This window comes from Strigops habroptila, chromosome 11 (genome assembly GCF_004027225.2).
Source record: "Strigops habroptila isolate Jane chromosome 11, bStrHab1.2.pri, whole genome shotgun sequence".
Taxonomy (NCBI): Eukaryota; Metazoa; Chordata; class Aves; order Psittaciformes; family Psittacidae; genus Strigops; species Strigops habroptila.
In genome coordinates this window covers 26,933,232-26,949,069 of record NC_046360.1, presented here as the reverse complement: position 1 = coordinate 26,949,069, position 15,838 = coordinate 26,933,232, and the positions used below count along the sequence as shown (strand labels likewise).

Genomic DNA, 15,838 nt, shown 5'->3' with positions numbered 1-15,838 from the left:
GGTCAGGCTTATGGTATCGTGTTGAGCCTTCGTAATTTTATTGACAGGAATTTCCAATTCTACAGCTTGCTTTCCTGTTCCAGTGCAAAACATAGAGGAAACCTGTCCTGAAGGTGTGACTGCTTTGTCAGTGTGCTCATCCCCTTATCCCCATAACTTTTTCTTCAGGATAAATAGTTCTAAATTTCTCCAGAGATGCCAGAGCATAAGAGGACTTTAGATGGCACTTCAGGGAATAGAGGTATAAATCCTTGGAAGCTGATTTGCAATCCAGAATCATAGATGTTTGGAAATTAAATTGTTTAAAGTTGATTCCTCTTCTGGTGAGGAAAAATAAGCTGATGATGTCATTCATTATTGATGATACATGCAAGGCCTATCTCCAGAAGCCTGCAATGATACTGCATTCCTGATTGGGAACCCATCATCATTGTACAAAAATGTCTGTTGTATTCCTAAAACGAATTTGCAGGTCTCCCACCAGTGACTGCCCTGGTGTTGTGTTAAATACAAACAGCACAACGGAATCCACAATTCCCTTGCTGAATTTGTAAATCACCAGCCAGATCAGTGAGTGCATGAAAGGAAAGGACTAGGACAAGCCAGGTGTCGCTCTGAAGCAGCCATCAGAGGTTTCCATCTCCTCGGTTTGCTGCAAAGCTGGTTCCACAGCACACTGCTTTTGCAAATATCCTGTGCTACCAGTGAGGAGCAGCATCAGTGCGCTCCCAAACTGCTGGGGGGTAGCTGATGGATCGCTTTTGGCAGCATCATCCAAGGAGTGAGCAGAGAAGACAACCACGCTTAAAAGAAAGGGGCTTAGAGAGGCGAATCTGGAATTGTTTCATTATGTCGATATCACAGAAAAAAACTGTATTTGCATAAATTTGTCTGTTCATTCGAATGCATATTTATGTGGTATTAAAGAAAATGGTTCTTGGTTTAATACCACAGAAAGTGGCAAATGCCAGTGTTCATTATAATTTAAAATTGACTTTATTTGCAAATATCCACTGTTGCAAAATCATATCAGAAATGTTCTCTCTAAGTCAAGGACGAACTCTAGCTGAATAATACTGTATCATTTTATAGATCTTCTGTAGAATTAAATTAATGACAGGAACTGTTCATGTAGTCAACATGTAATTTAGTGTCCTTCATAAAATATAAAGCATAAAACCGAAAGAATATCCTGCTTAAAAGAGCTTTGCGTGCAGGTGATATAGGTCATGCCTGCAAGATTAAGATGATAACAGGGATAGTGCATAAACTTTCTTTCCTGTACGCAGCCTGCCTTGTCTGGAAACCGGAACAATCCAATCCCCAGTACAGCTACTTTTTCTCCTTAGGGCTGCACTGATTTTTGTGTTACACAGATGAAGCTTAGGTGAAGTTCTGAAGGGATTTAATACCTGTCAACAAGTTCCCTGGGTTTTTAAAGCCCTGGGAAGTGTAAGATGATCCTGTTGTCTAGATGTTTAATGGAGCCATGCTGCCTGGAGGTACAGGTCCTGACCTTGATCCCCTATGGGGAAATGGCACTGTGTCCCCCAGCTTCAGGGGTGGTTGTGACCATCTCTCAGGTGCTGTTCCAGGGAGTCGTGTTGCAATGGGATTTGCCTGTCCTCTGAGGGAGATGGTATTGAGGGTGCAGTGGTTTGGGGTTGCTTTCCTGCTGCCGAATGTGGCTCTGTCTCCTTGGGGATATTTTATCCAAAAGAAATAATTAAGCAGGCTGTCAGATGACTGCTGCAGTATCAGGGTTTGGAAAGAGCCTCCTGATGAAGCAATAAGCAGCAGTAATTTCACTGACTCATGGCTGTGGTATAGTTAGTAGCTCCTTGATCTATCTATGTAAACCCATTTGAGTAGTACAGAGCCATGTGTATGAATGCATGAAGTGAACAGTCTGCTCTAATGAGGAACAGAAGGGATAGGAGGCTTCACAAGGTAGGGAAATATTACCAAGATCAGTTGCACTTCAAGTATGAAATATATTTAGATGGGTTCAAGTATATGTGGCCTGACTGAGGTGTGTAATTATGCAGTATCTTTGCAAAAGATGCACAGTTAAGCATGGCAATGTGTGCCATGCTGTTATAACACTGCAGGGACGGGAAAAGGGATGGGGGCACACTCGTGATGATCCTGTTGCTGCCGTGTGAGTAGATTGATGTAGCGCTTGGGGTGCCAATCAACACTCACACTAATTGGAAAACTCATGCCAGAAGCAACAGAAATCCAGCACTGGTGGGAGGAAGTTTTTCTGTAGTCAGAAGATCCAGTTCTCCTGGAAATCAGTGAGACTGTGGATTATCTCTTCTTCCCAGCTCAGAGGCCATATTTGGTGTACGTTGCAGTGACATGGGGAGAATGGAGGACAGGAGAGGGGTTTAAGTGGTAAGGCATGATTTACCTTGTTTTACAGTTAGCTAAAGCACGTGATGTTCATCAGGAAGAGTTGTGCTATGCTTACAGCACTGTCTGATTTGTGTGTGTAGGCTTTGGTCTTGCTCAGGGTTTGGATGCTGGGTGGATTGCCCCAGCTCAAAGCAGACATCAAAACCCAGCAAGGCTGTAGCGAGACTTTGCAGAAACACCATGTCTATGCAAGAAGACTTGCTGCTCCCCTGCTCTCAAATCCTGGAGCTCAGCATGCGAGTAAATACAGAACTGAAGTAGCACAACGAGCTCTGTAGCCAGGTGCAAATGAGCAAATGCAAGAGGTGCATATACAGCTCCAAGCTTTTTTAGTCCTTGTTTCCCCATGCTGCCTGGATTGCGACAAGATGGCAGTGCTGGCTGCAGTTTGCTCTTTGAGAGCTTTCTGGCTGTAGGGATCGCAGAGCTGGCATGAATCCTGCCCCTTCTGACCCCTTTGAATGAGTGGGACAACAGAGCTGGGAGAGGTGTCAGAGCAGAGGTCCTTATCTCCCCTATGTGGCCGTTAGGACCACGCACATCTGCCAGGAGCAGGAATAGCCCCTGAGCAGAGGTAATTAGTCAAAGTTCGAGACGCACCAGCAATAAGCAGTCATAAAGAGCTGTCAGACAATTGCCTTGTATCTCATAATCCATGTGTTTTGGCAGAAAGGAAGGTTTAGTCTATAGGTACCAGCACGTTTATAATCTTTGGCCTCAAATCTGTAGCAAGTTAATTATCCTAAAGTCGGCGTTTTATCCAAACTTGTTTCTACTCATCCTCACAATTTCTAAGATCTAGGCTGAAGCAGAAAGTGCTATCCCTGCTTAGTTTTCAAATATGCTTTAGCATATAAAGACTTTGCTTGATCCTTTGAGTTAATAATTCTTTGCAAAGTGACTTTTATTATGAGTACTTCAAGCAAGTTTGAGTATGTCTTTGTGGCAGGAGATGAAGATTTGGAACATGCTCTGCAGTCAGTGGGATTAATAAATTAGGGGAATGGTCTAATTATGGAAAATCTAAAGGACAATTTCAGATTATTAATGAAACTACTGAATACTAGAATTTCAAACATTAATTCATTTTGATTTTTTTTTTTAAGATTAATCTGTACCAGAAGGTTAATTACTATCTGTAAGAAATATATATATCGAAGTCATTAGCAAAAGACCACTTGAATGCCTCCTAACAGATAAATGAAAGATCTAATATGCCTTTATTAATCTTTTTCTCACCAAAAATTGCCCATTTTCACAGATGAGTACACTAGCTGCTTTGCTTGTGGAGACTTTGATGCTCACTCCACAGGCTGCAGCACAAATGGTGTAAGGAAGAGGATTCCGGATCTGCAGTCCCATATGCCTGCTGCCTTTACCTCTTTCTTCTGCTTTTCTATAGCTCTCTTGTCCAACTTAATCTCAGAAATAAGTATTTCTGCTCAGCAAGACTGATTTTGAGCACAGTTCTGTTTGAACTAGACCTGCTGTTGTACAGGGCATCGTGTCAGTAACAAAGTATCTCAATCTACGAACAAAGTATTAGTTTTGGTGACTATGTTCTCAACCACTTGGAAGGACTGGGGAAGAAAAACTCCAGAAAAGCATGCCGCCTTTCTTTGTGTACTAAAGACATGGTAAAATGAGATTAAAGCTTGCGTACCAGCATGCTGATGTGATTATATATACTGAAGTTTCTTCTGAAGACTTTTAGTTGCAGTGTTGTATTTATTTGTTAAAGGACTATCATCACCTTGACAGAACAAAAAGCAGAGTAAACTTTAATCCACTTCAGCATAGGAAGCACAACACTTGCGACAGTCTCTTTATCGTCTTTTCTCCTTTTTTTCTGCTGAAGGATTTTTAAAAGATATTTTTCTTCTCTGTCTCCGTGATCCACGAGTGCTGCGCAGACATATGTTACATAAGGTTGAGAACATCTGCATGCAGCAGGGGCGGCCTGGATGCACATGCTGTGGGAGCTGAATTTGCTCAGAAACGGAAGAAACATCAAAAAACATTCATTGTCAGGGCAAAGATGAGGCCCTTGAAGTTTTGAATCCTTCTCCTTATCCTCATAAGTAGATTTTTTTTCCAGCAGTGATACTGAATAGTATTTCTGTACTCTCCCTCAATATAATTTCAAATTTCTTCTTTATCTTGGTTTTCTCAGCTTTATATTTGTTAGTAAAAACCATATGTGTACTCACACTGACAACCTGAGAGACACTCTGCCCTTATATCTAACAAGTATCACTCTACCATAATCAGATGAACCACTTCTCTGGTTGTGGTTATAATCTGTGCTTTAAATGGTATAATCTCCTAAAGCATTGGTTCCTATATAAATTGGCTACATACAATGAAGTACCTCCTACAGAAATTATTTTCGGTGTGTTTGTTATCTGCAACAAAGACTGTTTTAAACTCCTTTACCCACCTAAATATGAAAATATGTCAGGTTTTCCTAAAGGTTTGAAATTTGTTTTCTACACTGATGTGTTTCTAAAAAGATCTGAATCCTTTGATTTGGGTTTTTGGTGATCTGGATCATCTCAAGATACTTCCTGTGAAACCCTCAGTGCGGCATATCATAATATGGTGCTTTAATTTAGTATGTATCCTCTGTGGAAGCTGACACTGTTAAAAGCCAAGAGCTGCTCTATCATCCCTCAGTGATTCATATAACATTTCTGTAGGCTCCTGTAGGTCTGTTCAACTGCCTGCTATGACCCTGAATCTGCATTTTTGTAAAGAGCTTCATTTTTATGCTGTCTGTTGGGAATTCCATTAGCACAAATTAGTGCTAGATAACATGAGAGAGTTAAATCATTGCTACGAGGGAATTGTACAACTGTCCATGTTTTAAGAGAGAGACATGTTTTAAGAGGGAGAGGAGACTAATTTGTCTGTAGTCTCAAATGGAGTGTTGATTCCTATTGCCAAATAGAAAATCCTGATTTATTTTTTTTCATCTTATATTCTGATGTTAATGAAACATCTCTCTTCTTACTTGATCCACTAAAGCCCTACTTGAATGGGTTTAGAGTTCTCATTACAAGAGGCAGTCACTTTACGATGTACCTCAAGGTGAAAAGAATCCTAAAAATGAGAAAGGAAGGTGAAAAAAGTTGATGAAGCCACCATGATGCACGGTCATGGGCAAAGATTGCATTGGCTGTGTTAATTTAACAAATACTTGTGATTTATTAGTGAAGCTTTGCACAACATACTGGCAACAGGTGTTACCACACAGTGATGCCCAGAAGTTATGGTCTGTGATTTCTGTTCTTTGTGGCAGCTCACAGAACCCAGCTTTTAACAAAGTCACTGTTCAGATATTCATTTGAATGAGTCACTGTTTTGGAAGAAGGTGGGCTAAGGTGTTGTGCTGTCCACCGTGATGACTATTTGTTTTGCTGAAGGAATTGCATTTTGCAAACTGTGTTCATGGCATCTCTCTCTGCTGTAACCCAAGGGGCAGAAGCCACCTACAGCATTTCAGTTAAAGCAAACAGCTGAGCTTACAGAGTGACAAAATAGGTCTATAAGTATGTTTTTTGAAGTGCAGTCCAAAAGCCAGCCGCAGAAAACCGGGTATGGTCAAAGTGGTGTTTGTCATGTGTCTTTGCTCTTGGGAGGATCATACATCCTACTGCTTTTGTGGGGTTTGAGGGTATAGAGCGTGGTCCAAGGCTTATGGAGTTTTCTGGTGCTGCAGATCCCTCTGGGTGCTTTCCTGCCTGGTGGGCAGCTCAGTGTCTGCAGAGGTGATGAAGGTCTCTGGGGGATGGAGAAGCAGCAATGCAGTACTGCTCCTTCATCTTTGGTTGTATTAAATGATTATACTTTCCAATTGGAATGGCCTTTATTCATTTTCTTAAGAGCCTGTTTTCTGGGTCAAATACAGCAAAAATAAATATATAAACCACTAATGAAACCAAGCCATTTCTATCTAAGCAATTCAAGTGGTTTCCACTTTTTTTTTCTGTTTTTCTCAAATATTCATGCATCTGTCTTTTTGGTGTTCAGTGATGTTATTTTAAATAGCAATGTTATGAAATCTATTATTGTCATTTCTGTGTTTTGTCAGGTAACAAATGTTTTCCATTTCAGAAAAAAAGTCAAGAAAAATTGCTTTCTAAAGTTGAACCAACTTGTGTTGTGTGCTGCAGTCAGTCAGGTTTAATAGTATTTCCTTTTAATTGTAACTGATCTCATAGAAGATGAACTGGACTTGATCCTCGAGGGTATTTTGGATTGCATTTAGAGTTCCATTGTACACTTCCGATCATGGAAAAGAAAGGGCAAAGCACGTCTCTGCAAAGTAAATCTGTTACTCTGCGTGTATTGTCTATGCTGCTGTGGCTTCTTTTAATAACCTGTGAGAAGTGATGTCATTCAGAGGAGTGAATGGGTCGTGTCCTTAGGTGATGACTGGACTTCTGACTTGCCTGTGATATTGGGTGAAACTCATTAGGTGCCTGGCTTAGATGCTGAGAATCCCTCTAGGTCCCTGGCTGTATTTTTAGCTTATCAAAACATTGTGAATGCAATCTTCATCTCTTTAGCAAGGCATCTTCCTACCTAAGACATAACAGATGTCCTAAGTTAGTTGGCTCTGTTCCCTGTGCAGTAACCAAGAGTGATGAGATCTGAGTTGCCCTTTTGAAACATCTATTTCTCTCTCTTGACTACACAGGGAGTGTAGGCACCAGATATAGACATGTCACTAGAGAATTTGAATTAAAAAAAATTTCAATCATTGGTACGTATGTGGTATGTGTATTTTCCTATCTTTTTGTCATCATTGGAAGATAAATACCTGGTGTAGATTTATAGGGTTCTTACGATCTCATTCAGGAAAGCAGTGAAGCTGATGGGCTTGGGAACATGTGGATTGGTTACCTACCTGATGGCACAGCAGCATCAGACACCTGCCTGCCCAAACAGTGATACAGTTCTGTGATGGAACTAGCAGGGGTCTGAGTAATTCCTCCTTCTCAAATAGATTCATGAAAAATCAATAAGATAGAGTTGGGGAAGAAGAGGTAAAGATATGGCATGATTACCTTCCTGTCTGCTTATGTGAAATCCAAGACCAGTTCCACGCTGATACACGCAGAAACTTGCACCCTGTCCTCCAGAATGATCTCACACAGGGGGTTTCTTGGCAAAGTGTTATCGGATAGCTGTAACAGGCTGCTGTTGCAGTGACAGCATAAGTCACTTTAATAATGAATATCTGCTTTTTTATGGCGTATATTGAACATTGGGAGATTGCGTTTCAAGGACAGAATAAAACTGAATTAGGCAATTCCTGTTACTAAACAAATAACTGCCAGCATCCTTTAAAAATGTTACCCCAAATTTAATGAAACATTGCTTTCATGGTTATGTGAAATGTGTCAGGTGGATCAGCTGACAAAAAGCAATTGGTAAAGTCCTTGCTATTTCAAAGCAGAAAAAGATATTGTTGAGCCTTTATTTTTACCAGACAAGTTACACACCCCTGGGGAATGCTCCTGCATTTTGCATTGTGCATGCACTGTGATGCAGAAGTGAAGTAGTTGGCTTGATGCAGGTTCGGTTGAGGCTTTAATCCCAGTCCATTTTTGGGAGGTTTTTTTGTGGTTGCTTTGTTGGTTGGTTTGTTTGCTTCTGGTTGGTTTTTCTTGTTGTGGTTTTTTTTTATTTTTTTTTTAATTGTTTTTTTGGTTTCTTTAGGTTTTGTTTTCATTTGTTCTTTGGCAGGTTTTCCGCATCTCAAGGGTAATGTGTTCCTCCTGGTAAAGATAGCAGTATGGAACAGAATCAGAGAAGCAAGAACATTTGTGTTTGTTCTGCATCTATCTTCTGCTAGGAAGAATAGAAATTAAAACCAAAAAAACAGCAGCGGAAATATTAGGGAATAGACAAATGGACAAAAAGTATGTTAATATATATTAAGAAGCTTGAGGAGAATGCTTTATTGAGTGCAAAGGCTGATCTGGGGAGGAATAGGGGAAAAGAAGAGAGTCCAGATTACTGAACAATAAACGGAAGGAACAGGTCTGTGAAACAGCAAGACAAGTGTGAAGATTAAGAGAAGGAAAGATAAAAAGCCGTAAGATGAAGGTTGATAGAAGTGGTTGGGGTTGCAAAGATTGAGCCACGGCAGGGAAAAATGTATCTATGAATAGAGTAGATAGTTGCTGTAGAGGCTAGAAAATCGCATTTGTTTCACAAAAAAAAAAATAATGATTTCAGAAACATGATTGACTTTGATTGTGAAAACTTAAAAACTTCTGGAAGATGAGATAGAAATTCTTCCCAAAGCCCCTTTTTCCTGCTGGGGACAGTGAAACCAGACTTCCTAGACTATCGCATCTGAAAGCCTTTGCTCTTCGCTACATTTTTTTCCTGCCTCCCAGCCTACCCAGGGGGAGGAGTGGAGACTGTGAATCCTGGCTCCCATTTCGCTGACGCCTACAGTGCCTATTCCAGTGTGTGGTGCAAAGCGTCTTGTCAGTTTTCCTGGAGAAATAAAATGAATTTCATAAAAACCTTCTGCAGAGGAAGCCCCTGCTGTCATTTTGACTTTCCCCATGGAAAATAGAAATATTGTGATTACAGTGAGGTTTTCCCATGGGATGTGTCTGGTTTGCAAATTAGGATGAATTTTTTGGAACTTCATTTGAGACCAGCTCTAAATGCATTTCTGCATCTGAATGGTAATATATAATCAAATGCAGTAAGTTATTCCAGTTTCTGTCCCTGAAATCCTGCATCCCAGGAGGAAATACAAAATATTGCCTCATCTTGTACCTTCCATACTTCACAGTCCCTTTTCACTTTGTGCTAATGCAAAGAACAGCTTTCATAGCCATGGGGGAGTAGCAGCACATAAATAATTCTAAGATGCCTCTTCCATCACGCGCCCTCCCCTGCCTTCTTCATTCCTTATCCTTTCTCAGACAACAGAGGATGACAAATGTCCTGAACCCTTCACACTCTTGGAAGATGGCTTTCATGCGTTGCTAGTGATCTTCTGGGCATGAGAAATATATTCCCCTGTCTACCTCTGAAGCTATATAAGCTTCCTCAGACCAGCTTCCTTGCGTAGAAAAAAAGATCAATGAGAGGAGGACGTCACTGTAACTGGGTATATGTACCCCACTTTGCAAAATCATAGGAGGTAGTAAATTACGATCAATGGACTTTATACTCTCTCCTTACATGTTCTTAGGAAAGTCATTTATCAGGGCAGTGTTTGAAATAACCTGGGCTATTTGCTCTAGTATATTCAACAAGATATCTGAGCTGAAAAAATGAACTACAATACAACATTTTGAGAGATTTATACATATATCCAGGGTGTTGGGAAGATATATATACACACAGTTTTTATTGCAGGCTGTTCTCTTTCCTTTCCCTTTGGTGTTTCAAGATTCATCTGTTTTCAATCTATAAGGCATCAGGAGTCCATCTAGCTTGTTCTTGTAATGGAGACTATTGGCATTATGTGAACACCTTACGGATGTTCATTATTTAAAGAAAACCTCGTGCTGACAATACCCCTCCCTCTTTCCAGGCAAGTGCCTCGGCTGGTTGTGTATCACGTGATGGTGCGGGCATTTGCATCAGTACATGCAACCTGACATGTCAGCAGCAAATTGCCTGGTGTGAATCACAGTGCTTTCAGTATTCCTTGTTCACATCATTTTTGGCCTGTTAATAACAAAAAGTTGGTTAAAAAAGCAAGTTATTCAACTATTTTATTAACCAAAAAAGACTTGACATGTATTTCATTGTGTAAATACGGGGATGAAACTGATTAAACTTTGGGTAATGGAAAGGCAACTCAAATATGCAGATGTTCATTTGAAATTTGAATTGGGTTTTATGCTGACACTGGATGCTGCAATATGCACTGAAGCTGTCTCCTTACTCATGATAAATGGCAATGCTTCACTAGGTTGCTCTTTGTTTGGGAGAGCCCCAGTATGAAAAAGAGGGCAGGCATCCATAGTCTAGATTTGGTTTTAAAATAAGATATTCTGCTTAAGGTTAGACACAGACATTGTCTTGGCTGCCCATGAAATGTGTGTCACTTGCAGGAAGTAGTGTTGTGGTGTGGGTCCCTTAGGGCTCCAGCTTCTCTCCCCAGCGAGTTGGCTGCCTGTCTTTAAGCAAACACAGCGTGATGTAGGATTTAACAGAGATGAGGATGAGCAGCTCAGAGCTTGTCGCTCAGCCTTTCTCACCCACCTAAGGGTGGGAGCTGTTCTGATCGTCCATTCCCCCACTGCTGTGCTTGAGCTCTGGTGTTGTATTGGTGCATCCTGGTGCCACTTTGTGCAAGCGAGTGCCACATTCTGACAGTGATGGTGCGAGGCCAGACAGTTCTCTGGGTACCATCTCTGGGATAAGGGAAAGTGGCTTCCTATGAAAAATAATAAGTAACAGTGTTTCAGGTAGATGCTTTACAATGGAAGACTATCCAGATGCGAAGCATCTGGAAGTGGCTATCTGAGGCTATGATCAAGAAAATACTCTCTTTAAGCATTGGTTAAAGATAAGTTATAATTTAATTCCTTAAATGTATTTTGTTTCTCCCCTTAATTTCACTAATCCACATGTCTAATCAACCTTTTAATTAACTCTGTTTCTCTTATATCTTATTTTGTCCCTTTTCCAGCCTAATTTTTTTTCCCCTCAAATCACTTCGTTCTCTTTCTTCGCAAGTATCCCCAGTGCCGTCCTTTGGTCCTATGACTGTTTTGCATGTTTGGGAGCCCCCAGGGACAGGACTGAGGTTCAATCTGAGCAGGGCAGAGCAGAGGCAGCAGTGGTCCTGCCTGCTCTGCTGCTGCACACGCTGGAGAAGAAGCAGATCTGCTCTCCCTGCCTCTGTTACTCTGGGGCTAGGCAGTGGTAGTTTCCTTCAGCTGCTGAAATTCTGGCTTTCCTGTAAAATGGGGTCTTCTCTATGTTAACTCCCGCATCGTGGCATTGGTAGTGTTACTCCATAGCGAAAAGACCATTCCAAAGCAAGCTCAGTGTACTCTCAAAATATGACTATATTCAGTTATGATGATTTCTAATGACTCCTCTTCCTCAAGATGAAGGTCCGTGTTGGACTTTATTATACCTTTCTAGGAGAGGTGTCCTCTGTTTAAGTTCTACATTGGCAAGTTGGGAAGCTAATTGTGAGCTTGCAATGCAGTAATCCCAAATATAGCAGCGTTTCTGCTTAGAAAATGAAGGATTTCACTTAAATGATCGTGTTTTAAGAAGAGTGCAGGGTGCAGATGTGAAACAGCAGGAAACTTTTTTTGACAGCTTTTCATTGACTTTTCATTGCTGTTCATATATTTCTTTTAAAGCCAATTTTATATTCAAGCAAAAGAAAGTCTAGACAGATTGTCTAAGAACTTTTATTGGCTAATTAAGATTATACTGCTGGTATTATCACTGCTGGATAGCATGTGGACTCTGGTTAAGAAATGGCCTTCATTTTTTGCAGCATGTGTCTTTCGCCAAGCTTTCTTCCGTTATTCCTCGGGAAGGTTTTTTTCATATCTGACTATTTCAATTTCAAAACCAAATGCCACTTGAAGTCTTACGTTTCGACATCTATATCTATATAAAGGAATGTGAGTGCCTTGATTTTCCTTTTTTTTTCCCCCCCCAAAGTATTGAGCATTTGTGGTTTCCATTCAAATTGATTGGAGATGCAATTGCTCTGTATGTACAGGAATCAATCCAGCCTTAAATAGTTGTGTCTCAACGTTGTGGCCTCAGCATTTGCGTAAGGTAGGAGACTGGCAACCCTGAAAAATGCAGCTCTGGCACCGTAATGCAGTAACCTGGAGACATGTCTTATCAGAGGCAGAATCCCAGAAGCAGTTGTGTTACCCAAGGTAATGTTCTTTGCTTTGTTAAATAACTCCTCTCCGGTTTGCGCTGGCTGGTTTATCAATGAAATGTGTTTATTTGGAAGTTGGGATGAGAGATGTTTTCTTTGGATGCTTGTATCTCAAAATTGGTTTTGTTTTGCCAGCTCAGACTGCATGATAAGAACAGTGTCCTGTTTATCCCAAGCCAGGATGAATTTGAGCTTGGATATTCCCAGGTTCAAGTTTTTATCTCAGTAGTTCCCTGAACCAGTTTATTTCTTGTGTTCTTAATTCTTAGGAAAGCATAGCATATTCATTACAGCCAGAACTGATCTCAAACCTCCAATTGCTGTAATCAAATTACTTTTATTTATTAACATCAGGAGGGGTGACAGAGAAACAGCATCACAAAATTGCAGCCAGAGTCTAGAGTACACAAGCTGTTCCTTGAAATAAACATCTTTTGAGAAATCTTCTACAGAAGCTCTAAGAAAGTATAGCCCCTCTCTAGGTTCTTCACACTTAGATGCCCTACAATGCCACCGCTCTGTAAGATGCACTAAAAAAGCAATTAGCACTTTTGAGTGCTTTGCAAAATTTTATTAGTCTTCTGCCTCTTGAGGCTCTGGCAGATAATGCTGTTTCACTTGAGGTTTCTTTGATGCGTTTTTTTTTCCCCTCAGTCTTTTCCAAGAACAAATACAAGAGATGGAGTTACTGTGCAATCCATACAGCAATTTACAATCCTACTTTTGAGAACTTCAAAACTCATTAAAAACACCACCTCTTTTTAAAGCCATACCATGTTCTTTCTCTGCTTCCCTCTTCTTACTTTCTTGCATTTGTGTTACTGCCTCTGAAATTCTGGATTAAGGGCAGCAGGAGCTTTGGTGTCCAGGAAAGTCTTTCATTTAACTTGAGAACAAACATATCTTCTAGGCCATCTTAGCCATTTCCTCAGATATCACTGGGAAGCAAGGAAAAACCATTGACACTTTAGGATTTAGAAAAAATAAAAAACCCAACCACCCAAAAAACAGTTGTTTGCAGTAGGAGAGACTGTACAATAGCAACTGTAGCTTGGGACTGTGCCAAAAGCTGCCTTTATAGAAATTTCGCTTTGGAGAAGTGCCGTTATTTTATTTTTAATTTATTTTTTCTCAAGGGCTGACCACCCATTAAAGGCCTTATTATTCATGCAAGAGCATTTGTGATGCTGAGTTGAAATGCCCAGAGCTGAGGGTCACATGAGCTGACCAGGAGCAAAATGAATGCCTCAGAGTGCATGTGCAGTGCTCATGCAGGTTGTGAATCACTTCATTAATATTCACGGCTTCCACAAGTAACCTGTTGGTCACTGATTGCCTCCTGCCTGTCTGCCAGTGTGAGACAGCAGCTGACGTGGCCTTGGCATCCCCAGACAGCCACTGGCACTTCCCACTAGAACTTCAGACCTGGATTTTGCCACTTTGTGTGAATGCTGAGCAAAGCGGCATTTGATGCTAAAAGGTGTCTGCTCCATGTCGGTGAGTGGAAGCAGTGTGGCCCTGTGTAAAGTAATGACTGAATCCAAAGATAATAATCTTCCCCATTTTGGATGGAATAGATTTTATTATATTTTATTGATCTTTGGCTTCTCAGCAAGCACTTGGCAGCACGTCGGCATATGCAGCCCTTCTCCCTGGTTTCAGCCCTGCATTGCATGTAAACAGAGCAGGATAACATCGTGTTTTGTAGTCGCTGTTTGATTTTCCTGAGAAATTTCAACAACCTCCCTAGCATGAAAAATAAAGCACGTCCTTTTTATCGTTTTTCAAATTCAAGCAGGTTTCAAAGCAAAACCTATGTGGTTTTTTCAGCTTCAGAAAGCTTTTCTTAAAGTAGAATGCTATTGATTAAGCTCTAATGACATCTTCTGTTTAAAAAGGAGCTGAGAATCATAAACATTAAAGATAGGAAAGACGTAATTTGAATGTCATTAGTACTTAAGCTGCTTTTCTCTTCAGTACATGAATGTGCACAGGTGTATTAGCAGCTGGGTTTGAATATAGGATTTTTCCTGCCTCATCCTATATCAAAAGTGTTTGAAAAATGTCTGATACTGAAAGCTTATTTGCAGATATGTCCTTTGCTCATCTAAGCAGTTGTGTAATGAATTGATCTCCATCCAAGAGGAGTGCTTTCTTTCTCTTTTTTTTTAACCACACAATCTATATATATAATGTTGCTTGCAATGGCAAATCCACATGAGAAAATCCTTTTCTAGCTAGGTCTGGGTCCTGCTATGTACAAGGGTGCACATAGAGAGCTGCATCACGGGCTCTCAGGTGCAAGGTGGGGACCAAACTGGCCAAGAGCACAGGAGCTGCTTGGGGACCCCCCAGCAAGGCATGTGACTGCTCAGGCACCAGTGGGTATAAATCGCTGCTCGAAGAGGTCAGGGGCTGCCTTAGTGATACTGGCCGTGGTCTTCAGAGTCTCTTTAAGGGATTTACCTCCAATTTAGCTTTCAATTTTAAGTCGATAATGTGCAATTATATAGATTTAAAGCTTCCCTTCCTCTCCGCTCCAGAAGTAAAGACATCTCCTGGAATGAATTGCGTTATCCTCTACTTCAAGAGCATCTCTGCAGTGTAATATGTATGACATATGGCTTTGTGTTCCTGCAGGAGACCCCTAAATGTGCTTGTGTGGGACAGAGAGGACAGCTGTGATTCAAAGATGATGCACATCGCAGACTTGTCTGTAAAATGAGTGGCATGAAATAGGTGGGAAAAGGAAAAAATACATGCTTTTTCCTAGGTATGCTTATTACTGAAACACAGATGGTTACCAATTTATTTTCAAGGTGAACAGTTATGCTTCGTCTGTAGGTTTGTTTACTGTGGTACAGAATTTTTTGTGCTCTGAATTACAGGGAAGAGCATTAGTAGGGAATTAATCTAGCAAAAGTGGTTGACAGCTCCAAATATGCAAATAAAGTCACATAAAGGAAACCAAAGATTTTGGAGACAGGATCAAAAAAGTGCAAAATCTTAAATATTCAAAGGCAAAGTATATGACAATGACATGATCAGACAGAGTCACATTATTTTAACTAAGAGCCATATTTAGAACAGCCCAGGAGAACATTTTCTGGGTAGCTAACTCTGCGTAAGTGAGAAAAATGAATTACCCTCTAAGCTTCTGCCTTTCATGATCCAACGTATGGACTTGGGGAAATGGTTTTAGAACAAAGATGAGCACTGTCGTTACATCAGTATGACTTACTGTAAAATGTTGGGCACTGTGGCTGGCCAGGCTACATTAATTAGAGGAAAAACATGAAGAGTAATTGGCAATAAGTGCTCATAGATGTGGTCACTGGCATTCTAGCACGTAAGGATGTCTGTGATTGTCAAAGCATATATCATACTTGGGGAAAACATCTTTCAGTTCCGTGAACAACCTTTGAACTTCATTAAATATAGCTTTATGAATAAAGGATCCGGTGGGTCTTTGAAATAATATATTTCCATTTTGCAAATTGCAGCAGC

At 40.6% G+C, this 15,838-nt stretch overlaps 1 protein-coding gene across 4 annotated transcripts in view; it reads left to right on the top strand.

Annotated features, from left to right (window-relative positions):
- GRM7 (glutamate metabotropic receptor 7) overlaps positions 1-15,838 on the top strand; it is a 316,514-nt gene that overhangs the window by 100,545 nt on the left and 200,131 nt on the right. The window lies entirely within an intron of this gene.